The sequence below is a fragment of the Psammomys obesus genome, unplaced genomic scaffold (assembly GCF_907164565.1).
Source record: "Psammomys obesus unplaced genomic scaffold, mPsaObe1.curated_primary_1811, whole genome shotgun sequence".
NCBI lineage: Eukaryota > Metazoa > Chordata > Mammalia > Rodentia > Muridae > Psammomys > Psammomys obesus.
Genome location: NW_026585686.1, coordinates 6,819,016 through 6,832,655, shown reverse-complemented (window position 1 = coordinate 6,832,655; position 13,640 = coordinate 6,819,016).

Sequence of the window (13,640 nt, the reverse complement as noted above, 5' to 3'; positions counted from 1 at the left end):
GACTGCTGTTGAGCCTAATCTACGGGGTAATAGTAAGTTTTTTCAATATGGGGTAATAATAAGTTTTTAAAGTGTGGTGTGTGTGTGTTCCTAGCATTTAAATCATGTCACCACCTGATAAGCGTTTAGAGAGTCTGCTGGTTTTGTAGTTTACAGTGAGGAAACTGAGGTAACACTACTTTAGTAATAATGAGGGACTTTGGTTAGTGTGGTGTTGGTCTCCGGATGCAGCCATATGGCACTGCCTTTCCCAGAAAAGGAACCAAAATTTTTGAAAAGACATACAAAGTTTTGTTCTTGTCACCAACATGTACTGCTAGTAGTGGATGCTACAGTGGGATGAATTAATTCAAGGAAGTGGGTTGCTTTTTTTTTTTTTTTTTTCAAACTACTCAACAGGAGAGTGGCATTGTGGTATGGCTGGGAACATGATTATGAAAGTTTTTAAAAGATAATATCTGAATCATAATTGGTAAATTTGGAGATTATATGATTATCTTCCTACTATGAGATATATTTTGCATACTGGGTATTTTAATATTTATAATTGAAATTTGTAGTAAATTTAAGATGAAGAGAAATTATGCCCTGAGGTTTTTGTACCATTTCTGGGTCCAAGAGAGTGGTTTGATGAAAGGGGAAATTATAGTATGTAGTCACCACAAAATTTAATATGTCTGCTTTGTTAATATCACTAAAGTATCCTAGTGAAAGACAACTTGCGCATGCAGTATGAGCCTTCTTTTGGTTTAGAAAACACAACATAGTTCTATATTTGTGTCTCTCTGCATGACTCTGTAATTGGAAGCAAATTTTGAAATATACAATGTATAGTGAATGTTTTTGTTCTCTGTAGTGAGCTGTGTTCAATCCATGAGTAACTTGGGGGCTCCTCTAGCAATGTAATGATGCTGTGGAGTGAGCCACTGGCTTTGACTGCCAGCTCTACCACTGGTGTTCCTCAGGCACCCTTTGCTTTGTTGCCTTCTGAGGAAAATGGGTATGATATGATCATGTATCTCCGGACTGTTGCTAAAGGAACAGAAGATAAGAAGATATGGAGATCTGAAGCAAAGCAGCATGCAGTGCCACCAAATATGGCAACTGCTAACTTCCTTTCTTCATACTTGTATGAATTATTCAGTTTTCTAAAAAAATTTGTAAATGTTTCCTTAGCAAAAAGTGGAAAGACAAACACAAAATTCTTACAGTACAGCATGGGGATGTGTTTAGCTGGATAGTGACCTGTTGAGGGAAGGTTGGTCAGTAATAGGATGGTATCCCATGCCATTTTAATTCTTATAAGTTGGTCTGCACCTAAGGAAAGGTTCTCATTGGGAGTGGAGATTGAGTACTGCCATTAAGGACTTGTTCTTTTTAACTCAACATGCATTCTAACAATACCCTTACCTAGCCCTCCTCAAGGAGTGTTGTCTTTCCACCAAGTGCCCATGGTCCTGACTATCTAAAGAAGAAAGAGGAGAAGGAAGGAGGGACACAAGAAAGAAAGAAGATAAAAAGGAGGCACAGAGGAAGAGGGGAAAGGAAGGAGAGAAGGATGAAAAAAGGGGAAGAACAAAGGGAGGAAGGAAGGGGAGGAAAAGAAAGGAGTAAGAGAGGACAGAAGAAGGAAGAAAGGGAGGAAGAAACTAGGAAGTTAAAAGAAAGAAAAGGATAAAGGAAAGAATAAAAAATGAAGGAAGGGAGGGAAGTAAGAAAAAAGGGAATGATGGAGAAAGGAAAGAGGGCAGACAAAAAAAGGAGGGAGGAAGGGAGTAAGAGATTGAGAAAGCAAGGAAAAGGGAAGAGGAGAAGGAACCAAGAAAAAGGGAGAAAGAAAGGGAAGGATAGAAGGAGGAAAGGAGAAGAATAAAAAAGAGAGAGAGGGAAAAAGAAAGAAGAATGAAGGAAAAAAGATGGGAGGAAGTAAAAAAGAAAGGTGGAGAGAAAGAAAGAAGAGGAAGAAAGGAACTGAAGAGTAAGAGAGGGAGGGAAGGAGGACAGAAGGCAAAAAGAAAGGAGGGAGGAAAGAATATGAAAAGAAAGACGAAGAAGGAGTACGCAGGGAGGGAAAGTGGAAGGAAGAAGAAAGGGAAGAAGAAAAGGAGGAAAGGAGCAAATGAGCGAAGAAGGGACAGAGGGTTAGAAGCAGTGAGGGTGGACAGACAGCACATACAGCCAGACAGGCTCTGAAAGGGTTAGCAAAACATACCAAAGAGGCATGCTGGAAACTGCATGAGCAGATCCTAGGGTGGTAGGGTGGGAGGGGGTGGGAACTGTTGAGGTACTGGGTGATCAACAGTGATCATATGCATTAAAGGGCAATGCCTCTATAAAGGCATTTGACTAAAAAGGCAATGGATGACAGGGTTTCCTGCCCTTCAGGACTCTGAGGATCTTTAACAAGTGATATTTTGAATACTTTTCATTGTTGCCTCTTCATTTGTGTTCTACACATCCAGTGACTTTTATTATGGTATTAAAATATCTCCCAAGCCTTACTGGCCTTTGTAGCCAGTGTCAGATTTTAAAGGGGTGAGTGCTTGAATAAATATACACACAGAGGGGAAAGCCCATCTGAGAAGGCGGGTCCAGCCTCCACCGCCACAAATATGCTCAGTGTCTCAATACACAGAGGCTCCCTTCCCAGAATAAATCATTTCCAGGCCCAGGGCTGCATAGAAGTCCCAGTCGTAGAGCACAATTCACAGTGGCTGTCATCACGTCCAAAGCATTTCGCAGCTGAAGAGGCTGTTTTAATTATAAGACAGAGCAGTGTGTAGGAAAACCGAGGGGAATGGTCGCCATCCAGTAGCAAACACTTTAACAGGAGCTTGCTGGTTTTGAGGCTTTCTTCCTCTGCTTAGTGATCGTAAGGGTCTGACCTTGCTGAAGACATCTTGGAAACCTGGCTTTGGGTAATCTCGCCTGGACCTCTGGGTTACTTTGATATTGGGGTTTTATAATAATGGATATCTTTCTCCAAGTCCTTATCTTGTATTGGGTTTCCATCTATATATTCAATGGACAATTTTCGGCTCTACTTTCTACCAAACACCAGAATACACACGTGGATGAAAGAGCTGCCTTACCTGGATGTGGATAGTCTTGGTGGGAGGCGATCCATCTTCGTAAACCTACTACAATGGGGGCCCCTCTGTGGGTTGAAGGACATATGTAAGGGGTGTGGCCTGCTCAGCAACACCAGAGAGGGTTTCCACAAGGACGTGCTGGCTAGGAAAAGGCAGGAAAAAGGGAGATGACCTTAAAGAGGCGTAGAAGGCAAGAATGAAATACAGACTTCAAAGGGATCCATCTGACTATCGCAGGAGAAACCAACCTGAGAGCTGAGGGTGAGGCAGAGGCTGCTGAGGTAGGAGTTCCTTCAGACAGACCTTTCACCAAGCCCGGTGGCCACACAGTCTTACCCAGCTGTGCGAACTACCCTTCCTTCATAGGGTAGGGCTATGCAGCTCAGAGGGTTTAAGTTATTCAAAGCCACATGCGGGCAGACTTGCCTCCCAGGAAAAGTTAGAGTAACATTTACCCACTTCCGGACTTGAGTTCTCAGCGGCTGGCCTTTCTCCACATTTTGTCCCGCAGACGTCCCCTTCAGAACACCCATGGGAGGACAGTGTCGCTCTCAGCTTCTGCTCCCTGAATACACGCAACAGACAGAAGGTTCTCTGTTGGCATGCGTGTCTGCCTCAGCCATCAAATCTCAGGCTCTGCTTCAGATGCTCTTTTCCAGCTCCTGGGGATGACCATGCACACGGATTCAGTAGCTACATTGCTTCCTTCACTTAAGACATTGTTTTTTTCTTGTTTCTCATTCGCGCAGAAATTCCAAGGGTTGTTTCTTATGTACCAGGCATTCTATTACAGTATATTACTCACATCATCTCATGATAATCTCAGTAAGCCACCTCGAACTGAGTAAAAAAGTTATCATCGCCTTTCCATGGAAGAAGAAATGGAGGATTAGCAAGTTTGAGTGACCAGCGTTAGGTCACACGATTTAGAAACAGCAGAGAAGACCTTTGAATCATAAAGGATTCTTTGTAGCTTTCACTCCAATTATGGATGTTTTAGGAAATCACTGTGATTTCCTAAATTAGGACTGCTGTTTTAATATGAAGGGTGATATAACAGAAACAGCTAATTCTTGAAAATGAAGAAGACATGTCTGTCCTCTCTGTCTCCTCTCTCTCTCTCTCTCTCTCTCTCTCTCTCTCTCTGTGTGTGTGTGTGTGTGTGTGTGTGTGTGCGTGTGTGTGTGCAGTTACAAAGGTGAGGAGCTGATGGAAAGAAAAGCGAGAGGGGAAGAATGCTTCTAATTTTGCAATCTACAACAAATTAGAGGTTTATTCGCAAACTTCGTCCGGCTGGTGGAGATGAAGGGCGTTGGAGAAAGCCTGTGTTGTGCAGCCAGAGCACCCCAAAACTAAGGGCCGCTTGGCTTCTTTCTCCGCGGATACGAAAGGCTCTGCTTTCCAGTGCTTTCACACCAGAATTCTAGAGTCTCTCACACCCGCCCATCATATCAAGCTTGTCAGGTCTCACTTGTTGACATGAGTGAGACCTGAAAACGCCTGAGTGTGCTGTCATGGAGCTCTGCTTCAGAGCAGGGAACGAGGCTGTGTAAAAAGGAGTCCAACCCCACGGAGTGTGGGAGATTTAAGGCAGAGGCAGCTCTCATGGGGAGAAACATTCATTGCAGGTGGAGAGGATGGCAGTCTCCATGAAGTCTGGAGCAAAGTCTTTGTCGGGAAAATGCATTTTATTTTTCCTTTTTATTGATTACCTTAATTAAAACACACATTGTCCCAAATGTTAGCACTTAGTAAAATAACCCACTGTCTCTTTACCTTAAAGTTGTGTAAGAATTGGAAATTATCTATGATTCCTAGCAGAAATAACTATAAAGTGTGGAAGTAGAATGTAAAAATCAGAAACTTCCATTAAGACTTCTCAACTTTCAGAATCTAAGTTTGATATTTGTGTCTGCTGGCAGAAAATACGAATGTTAAGCCAACCCTAATTGTTTTTTTTTTTTTTTTTTTTTTTTTTTTTTTTTTTTTTTTTTTTTTTTGCTTTTGCCCTGACTGTAATAAAGACTACCAAGCTAGAAAATGGCTCACAGTTTGTTAGTGGAACAGGAAATTTTTATTGGTACTGGAATATGTACATGACAGTTGAGTTGTATTTATAAAATTCTTCGCATTTTCCTTCAAGTTTACCAAGGAATTTGGTATTTTCTAAGACATTTAATTTGATGTCTGGGTGCTTCTGTTAAGTACATAAACAAATTTTCTTTCCGTTGGTAGGCAAAAGTGGTTTCTTCTGGTTGTCAGTAGAGGGCGCTGTTGGCATTTGCTTTGGCGTTATAATGCCGTAGATGTTCCCTTAATTAATTCAATGTTTGAAATCAAACCTCCGTTTAAATGTAATGATATTAATACGTGAGAATAGATGTGTAAACGTGGAGATTTTCCATTCCCGTTAAACCCACAGAACCAAAGGTCTCTAGTTCTCCTGTGAGAGTGCTTATGTACAGAAATGTTGGCTGCTATAAATTAAAGCTGCACACAGCTGAGTTCATGCATCCAGGCAATGATTCAACATTTCTAAGACTGATTGCAAGTCAGGGAAGAAAGCGGCTTCCTTTGGTTCCCAAGAAAAACGGGGAAAGAAGAAAGCAAAAGGGACCTTAGCCCTAGATCCACACTAGAAGTTTTCAAAGGAAACATTTTAGGTTTAAAGTGAAGTTTATTGTCTTTAATCCAGAGGTAAGTATCACGCTGTGTGATAAGATTCTAGGTATATATGACACTATTTTGTTTCTTGAATTTTATTACATTTCTTCTCTCTATTCCAGTTTAAGTTCCTTGGGACTGTCTGTAAAGATTACCACAGGCCCAGTATTTGAAAGATAATTTTTGCTTTTAGTGCTTAGATTTTCGCTAAAATAGATTACAAAGTAACAGTTTCTAAGCTGCTCACTCAAGTTTTGTATTTATTTGACTGATGCTTCTACGATGCTCTCACCAGCTGCAAACAGGAAGGGGAGGACCAGCAGAGAGCCTCCGGAGGGATGCTGGGAGCTCCACTTAGCCAGTGGTCTCAGAGAACACACTGTCATACCGCCCAGGTGAGAAAAAGGAAGGCTAGCTTTGGATTCATCCGGAGTTTTCCCCATAAAATGAACGTGAAAGTAAAGTGTTCAGCATTTAAACCAGTGACATTAAAGACTTGCCACTTTACCAGTCTTAAAATAGAAAATGACTTGCAGGGGCAAGTCTGTTTTATGTGTTGCCACAAAGGCTTCGGAGATACAACCCGGCTTGTTGCCCAGGATGTAAGGCTCCTTCACTGGATTGCATAAAATAGAGGATGCACTTGATTGTGTTTCTGGGTATATAAAGGAGTGCCGCTTTCTGGGGACAGTACAACACATTGCAATTTGCAAACAAAATGCCAAGCCAAAGACATGTCACTGTACCCAAAACACATGGAACTTCTTGGAAGGCAAAAGGAAAAAGAGATAGTTGTGTGTTTTAATCGAAAGGTAGACAAGGTTCTGTGATATTGTCAGGCAGCGTCTGTTTCTCTCTGATCATTTACACTCTTTCGTGTGTCCGGGTTGGTCTATGCTTGTGTTGATTTCTGGCCTTCTAATCAAAATTCATTTTGCTCTTCATTCTGAAAGGAAAAGCTTGACCCTGCCATTCAGGTAGAGAAGAAAGAAAGAAAGAAAGAAAGAAAGAAAGAAAGAAAGAAAGAAAGAAAGAAATAGAAATGCTTTGTGGTTCTTGAATGCTCTAGATAGCTGGGACCAAAAGGCCCAGTACTAATACAAATATAATTTTAGGTGAAATTTTTGTTCTGTGTGAAGCATTAATTTTAATAGAGACTTATATGTAAACTCTCATTTGAATAATAATGTAAAATTAAATTTAAATTGTAAATACCGTCCGGTGCTAGCTGTTTCCTGGCTCAAATTCTTCAGCACATATGGTGCTAGCATAAGCTTGTGCCTGTCTGCCTACTCTGGGTAATTTTGCATGCAAATAGTTTTAGTGCCTATGCTGAGGTGCTAAAACGTGTTTAGTACACTTGAAAATATTTGCATTGCAAAAGGAGAGTGAATCTCCTGAGAAAAAATCAAATTGATATTTTGTATTAAGAGACCATTCCGGGCACCGTGTGGCCTTCTCCTATGAAGAATTCTGTTTACGGTACAGCTAGCGTTTTTAATTGACCTTTAGAAGAAAGGGTTTGGGCTATAGCTTTGCCAACTTTACAAACCGTTGGACCATCTTCTGGCAGCATTCTCCACATTAGTCAGTGGGATGGAGAGACAGAGAGAGAAAATAAAAGGAATCTAGTTGCTTTGGCTGTTCTGTCACTTCTCAAGCTTCAGTTTGGTGGATTGGTAAGAGAACTCTGAAAATTATAAGCAAAGTTTCAGCTGGAATGTGCCTAACCAATTAGCTAACTAGCTAACCAACTAACTCAGGAAAGGCTTGCATACAGGGGAGCAGCCATGGATGCTGGGCGTGAGGCCCCACACAGGATTCCATTTTCCTCACTCCCATCTGCTGCGTTTACGGGAACCAGTTCGTTAAGTCTGAATTGAATCCAAATAAAATGCATTTCTGATGCAAGCCCGATGACTGCTGCCATTCTACGCTGCATTATGTCAAATTAGAGTTTGTTTGGAAAAGAGGTTACAGAGAACCTACGTAAATGTCGCTTGCATGGAACATTGATCGAGTCAGAGTTCTGCACAAATTCAATATCCACTTTCTATAAACAAATCCCCCTCCCCAGTTTGACTCCTATTCACCGAGACTGAGTCAAAATATTAGAACCTCTAATGAAGTAATAAATAAAATTGAAGACAGGCTAGTAAAAAAAAAAAAAAAAAAAAGGTTTGTGGAAGCTCTCTTATAGCCATCTTTTTCATGTTTTTAGAGAATTTCACTTTATTACCTATGCTAGTTGGAAAGTACTGTGTTCTTATAAAATGAAAGTAGTCTAGTGTCTGCAAAAGAACCAAGTGATATTACACACAAGAGTAAACCGGAGTGTGGGGAATTTCTCTCCCTGCAGGTCCCTCTGTTGAGAAGAGAGGCCATGGAATTCTAATGACTCCTGTTGTTGGAGATGGACAGATCTGTTTAACCCAGAGCTCCACAGAGAAGGAGCTGCCTGCTACTCATGCGATAGAGTGCAGAACTCTAGGGGATGCTCCAGATAGTGGATCTATTCATCTCTGACGATTTCCATAGTGTCTAAGATGTAGCATTTTGTACCAATGAATAGCCAGAGATAGGTAGCAGGCAAGAATCAAAAGGAACTCTTTACAGACACAAGCCAGCCTGGAAGGGCTGTCTTTATTATGGGATGAAACTCCTGGCTGCAATATATTTCTTTTAAAGTTTTTTTTTTTCCTTTTGGAAAAAAAAAGAGAGAGAAAGCTCTTCTGTATATAGGACACTAGCACATCAATCAACCCATTAAACAAGTAAATAAAGCAATATCTAAACAATAAATCATTTTGAATTTCATGCATGCACAAACCTTTTGATACCGAAATGACAAGAAACATTTAGGCTCTGAGGAGGCCAGACTCTCCTCCAACAGTTTTGCACATACGGTAAGTTATTGTTTTACACTATGGTGCACTTGCTCATTGTGGACCCCAAATCGTTGGGGCTTCTTTTTTCCCTCCGGTGGTGCTGGAGTGTATGAAGCTCAGCATGGAATTGTTTGTGTGTGTGAGTGAGTGGGAGCCTGCTAGCACATGTGTGGCTGGGGGGAGCATGCTGTTCTGGAGAAGCCCACCACACATTTCTGCCATCACAGACGGTGGGCAAACAGCTGTCTCCGCAGCTGAGGCCACTGGAGCTGCCTGCCCTGCTCCAGTAACTCGTGAGCACATGGCTGGTCCCTGGATGGCACCAAGCCCTGTGCAGCATAGCGGCCCCAGCTTTCCTGAGGCTGAGCAGGCGGGGACTTTGCCACCAGACACAATAAGCATGTGAAATCAGGTCTCATGAATAATTCATCCTTAGTGTCCTATGAAACAAAGAAATGGTATGTTTGCTGGGAGATAACCATGTTCTGGCATTTGTAAATCTTTCTGAATTTGGAGTTGATCATGTTTTTGGTGTTGGAGAAATGTTTTATTTTGCTGTGTTTTTAAATTTTTTAACACAAAAGTTGGAAGTTCAACATAATAATTTTACAGTGGAGGTCTTCCATGACATATTGAATGGGTTATACTAATTTGGCTCATGATTTAGGAATCTAAAAAAGTAAAAATCTCATGTGGTGGAAAGGGATGTTAAAATGGGTTTACTGCCACAGACTGCAGCAGGATTCAGAATTCTCATGACTATTTCTTTCTTACAGGGTGAGCAGCCCACTCTGCTGGTGTGTGCTTTGGTGCTGTGCGCTGGAAAAGCTGCTGAGCACTGAGCACCTCACAACAGAAGTGAGAGAACTGACCCCTCATTTCCACCATCATTTTAAAAAGATAATTAGGGGAATTGGACCCTAAATTGTTTCAGTGACAGGTGAATGTGCACTACTTTAACACCAGTTAGATTGGTAATAAAATAACCCCCCAACCAAAAGAACCTACCATCTACTCCTGTCCTCTAGCTGGACTCCATGCCTGGGGACCACAAAGATACCAGGTAGAGTACATGCATTTGCTTAATGGATGCTTCTAGCATGTTATGTGAACTAGCTGGCTCCCCATGCTTATAAATAACTTATTGTAAGTTATTTATAATTAGACTCTGTGCAATCATTTCATTGAGTTTTTAATATCCTCAAGAAAAATAAGACTGAAGAGTTACTCATCTTGGAAATGGCAACCTGGTAAAAGAAACCCAGGTGCTGTTCTCTTTCCCTACCAGGAATGGTCTCAGATCCGTCTTCTGCTATTCATTCAAGCTTTCTCCACACACCTTGTCATTTTTCTTTCTTCTTGTGTGTTCACTAGCTCATTGCATCTCCCTAACTTTTTGGTTCTTCTATATCACGAAATCTCAGAATCTCATCTGTTTGATAAAGGAAGTCAGAGAAAAGGAGAGAGAGAGAGAGAGAGAGAGAGAGAGAGAGAGCAAATGCAGTTGAAGAAGAGCTCAGGTCTTTATGTCTAATAGAAAGACCCTAAGGCTTTTGACCTGATATCTTTTCTCATTGTTATTTGATTCCTCATATCTGCTGCACATGGGAGTAGCCTTGCTGTGTATTCACATGTGACTGATATTCTTTACTTTGGCTGGGTACGCTTATGAAGACTGTGAATGAAAGTAGGATAGCTCACCTATAGGATAGCTTGGACTTTAGAAAAGATAATAGACTTTGGAGAGATAAAAAACTCTGTCAGTGTTAACAATGACTTGGGACCAGTGAGGCATCACTGGAAATGGGGTAACAGCCTTATAAAGAAGAGCAAAACATAACAAAACCAAAACCAAAACAGATAGGGTCACACTAGAATGGCCATTTCCTTTGTTGTTCTGGGCGTGCTGACTAGCAGCTCCAGCCATTCCTGCAGTCTGTACTTTGTTTAGCATGCGCTTGCAGGAGTTGCTCCTGGTGCCCCTTCCGAGCAATGTCTTTAGACTCAGTGGATTGCTGTGTTCTTCTGGGACAACATCTCTTAGACTTGCAACATTTGCTTCTAGTATGGAAAAAAATCTCTTTTGTAGGAATAGTAGGCAAATTTATGCTTCTAATTATGTATATTATGGCATGAAAATATTTAATAATTATGAGGAAATATAGGATATTTAAGGATATGAGCTGTGGTAACAAATGTTAATAAAGAGAGGAAATGATAGGAGGATAAGCCACGTGTATGAAATTGATAATATGTTCAGAGTTTGACAGTCTGAATCTTTAGATCAGAGATACCCAGAGTTAATCTTACCCTGGTCTTTGCTGTATTTGTGCTTCCAGAGATATTTACCCTCTCTGGATTGTAAATCTTATTGGAAAATGCAGACAAAAGTATAGACCTCAGAATTTATATTAAAAAAAAATCAGAATTCTGGCCCTTGGGTAATAGGACAGTAAGACTGGAGTAAAATTAGGGTTTAGCCCCATATTAGAACTACAAGGATGTGGTTCTTCCTCATGTGGAGTGCCCACACCTCCAGGGGGAAAGTTAGACAGTCTTGTTATGAAGTGACTCAGCATTTCAAATGCTGCACTTACAGGCTGGTGCCACAACTTCTAGCTTCCTAGCATGACTCTTTAAAAAGAAGGGTGGGGACGGGGAACGAATTCTCAGAGAAGGCAAGAATCTCCTTTTTCCTTCCTTTTCTCAGCAGTGTTTCTTGAAAAGAGGCCTAACAGCAGAAGCACAGGGTTGAGCCCTCGCCTCCTGTTTTTCTTAGCCTCTTCTCATCAGATTCGTTCGTAGATGCCTGTTAGTATAAACTCTACATGGAAGCTGAGCCTCCCTTCCACATGAAGGAAGGCTTATCTGCTGTGTGGCTTCCAAAGATGATGGGAGTCATCACGCTTCTCCATCACACCAAGCATTTCCTGTGCTATTGATATGGAAAATCTGACCAATTTCCACAACACAGTTATGAGCCATCCTACAGGTGCATTTAGTTTTTAATTAATCTTAAAAATGTTTTTAATAATTAGTAGCAATACCACTGATTGGCATGTAAGCTGTTCTTGTACCAGCAGGCAAACTGTAGGTTTCCTTCAGCACACCCACACCCAATCAACTGAAAATTGCTCCAATGCTTATCTTATAATTACTGTGCTTAATGCTGTTTGCATTGTTTGGACGCTTTGGTAATTAATTGATTTTTTTTTAACCTCAACCTGTACATGGAACTGCAAGGATTGGTCCTTTCCTGAGTAACATCTTATTTATATCGAATTGTTTGAACATATATAAGGAAAAAAATAATAGGGTTTCTTTTCACCTGCCAAACGTAGTTCTTCTGTTTAAGCCATAGTTAGACACACCCATGTAGATATGAAAGCTGCTGCATGCAAGTCCTTCTTCAGTTGTCTCTGTCCTCAGCGTTTTGATGAATGACACAGTTACACTTTTTTACAGTTCTGAGCAGATAATAATATTCTGAGAACTCCTTTATTGAAGTAAATTGTACAGCTATCCCTTAAGCATGAAAAATATACATACACACATACATGTATATAAGCCACTATGTCTTCAGTCCAAAAGCCACAGATGAGCACAGGCCCAAATCCTGAAATAAACTGAGACTGCTGGTGTGCTGAGGAATTGCAGGAGTATATGATGAACCTGTCAGGGTTTTCATAGTAGGAAATGGAAAATAAACTTTTACGATGAAAGTGGTTAAAAGACCAATTTGACTTTCAAATTAGAGGCTGTTATGGATTGGTTATGAACTGGTGCTACAGTTGGACATGGGCATGAATGTTCTTTCTCTTACTTATTTACTTCTCATTGTGTAGCAATTGAGATCACGATGTGCCCAGGGGTGTGCTATAAAGAAACAGAACCAAACCAAACCAAAACAAAAACAACTAAACAAGAGAGGGGCATGGGGCATTGTGGGAGAGTTGAGCCTTGGGAGTCAGAAAAAATAGGTCTGAAAGTCTTTGGTCTCATACTTAGGTAACTGGAAAAATTTAAGAAAGATTTTTGCAACCAGAAAATCTGGGCACAGGGGTCTCTTCTGAGACTGATACTCCAACCAAGGGCCATTCATGGAGATAACCTAGAACCCCTGCTCAGATGTAGCCCACGGCAGCTCAGTGTCCAAATGGGTTCCCTAGTAAGGGGAAGAGGGACTGCCTCTGACATGTACTTAGTGGCTGGCTCTTTGATCACCTCCCCCTGAGCAGGAAGCAACCTTGCCAGCCTACAGAGGAGGACAATGCAGCCAGTCCTGGTGAGACCTGATAAACTAGGGTCAGATGGAAGGGGAGGACCTCCCTTATCAGTGGACTGAGGGAGGGACATGGGAGGAGAAGAGGGAGAAAAGGTGAGGATGGGAGGGGATGAGAGAGTAGGCTACAGCTGTGATACAAAATGAAGAAAATGTAATTAATAAAAAAATTAATTAATTAAAAAAGAAAGTTCTTTGCTACCTCAGATGTACTTTTTGTCATCTAAAAAGAGAAAACCTTAGAATGAGAATCAATTGACATCCTGTAGGTGAAGTATTTTGCACTTTCCTGGTACACCATATTTAACTAATTTGTGCTCTGACTTTAACTAGACTAAGAACTCATGGCAAAATTGAGAATAAGATGCACCAATTAGTTGTAAGGCCTTTGATGGCCAGTGACATGAAGTCTCAAGATCAGGTAGAGTACCAGAGAATACCAGAGTACCAGTTAGAATACCAGACTTGAAAATGGAGGAAAAGATGAGCACATACCTGAGGGTTGGAGCACCAGGAACTTCCAACAGTCTTAGCTAGAATTGCCAGTGAGTAAACATATTCCAATTTTTTTTCCTTCAGTTTTTACATCTTTGCTTGCAGAATCTAAAGTCCTGGAAAGAGACTGGAACTCGGCATAGAATTATTTTAAGACTCATAGAGCAATAGATGGTTAGGTCAGTTCAACATGAAATAAGACAGATAGAATCTTGTTAC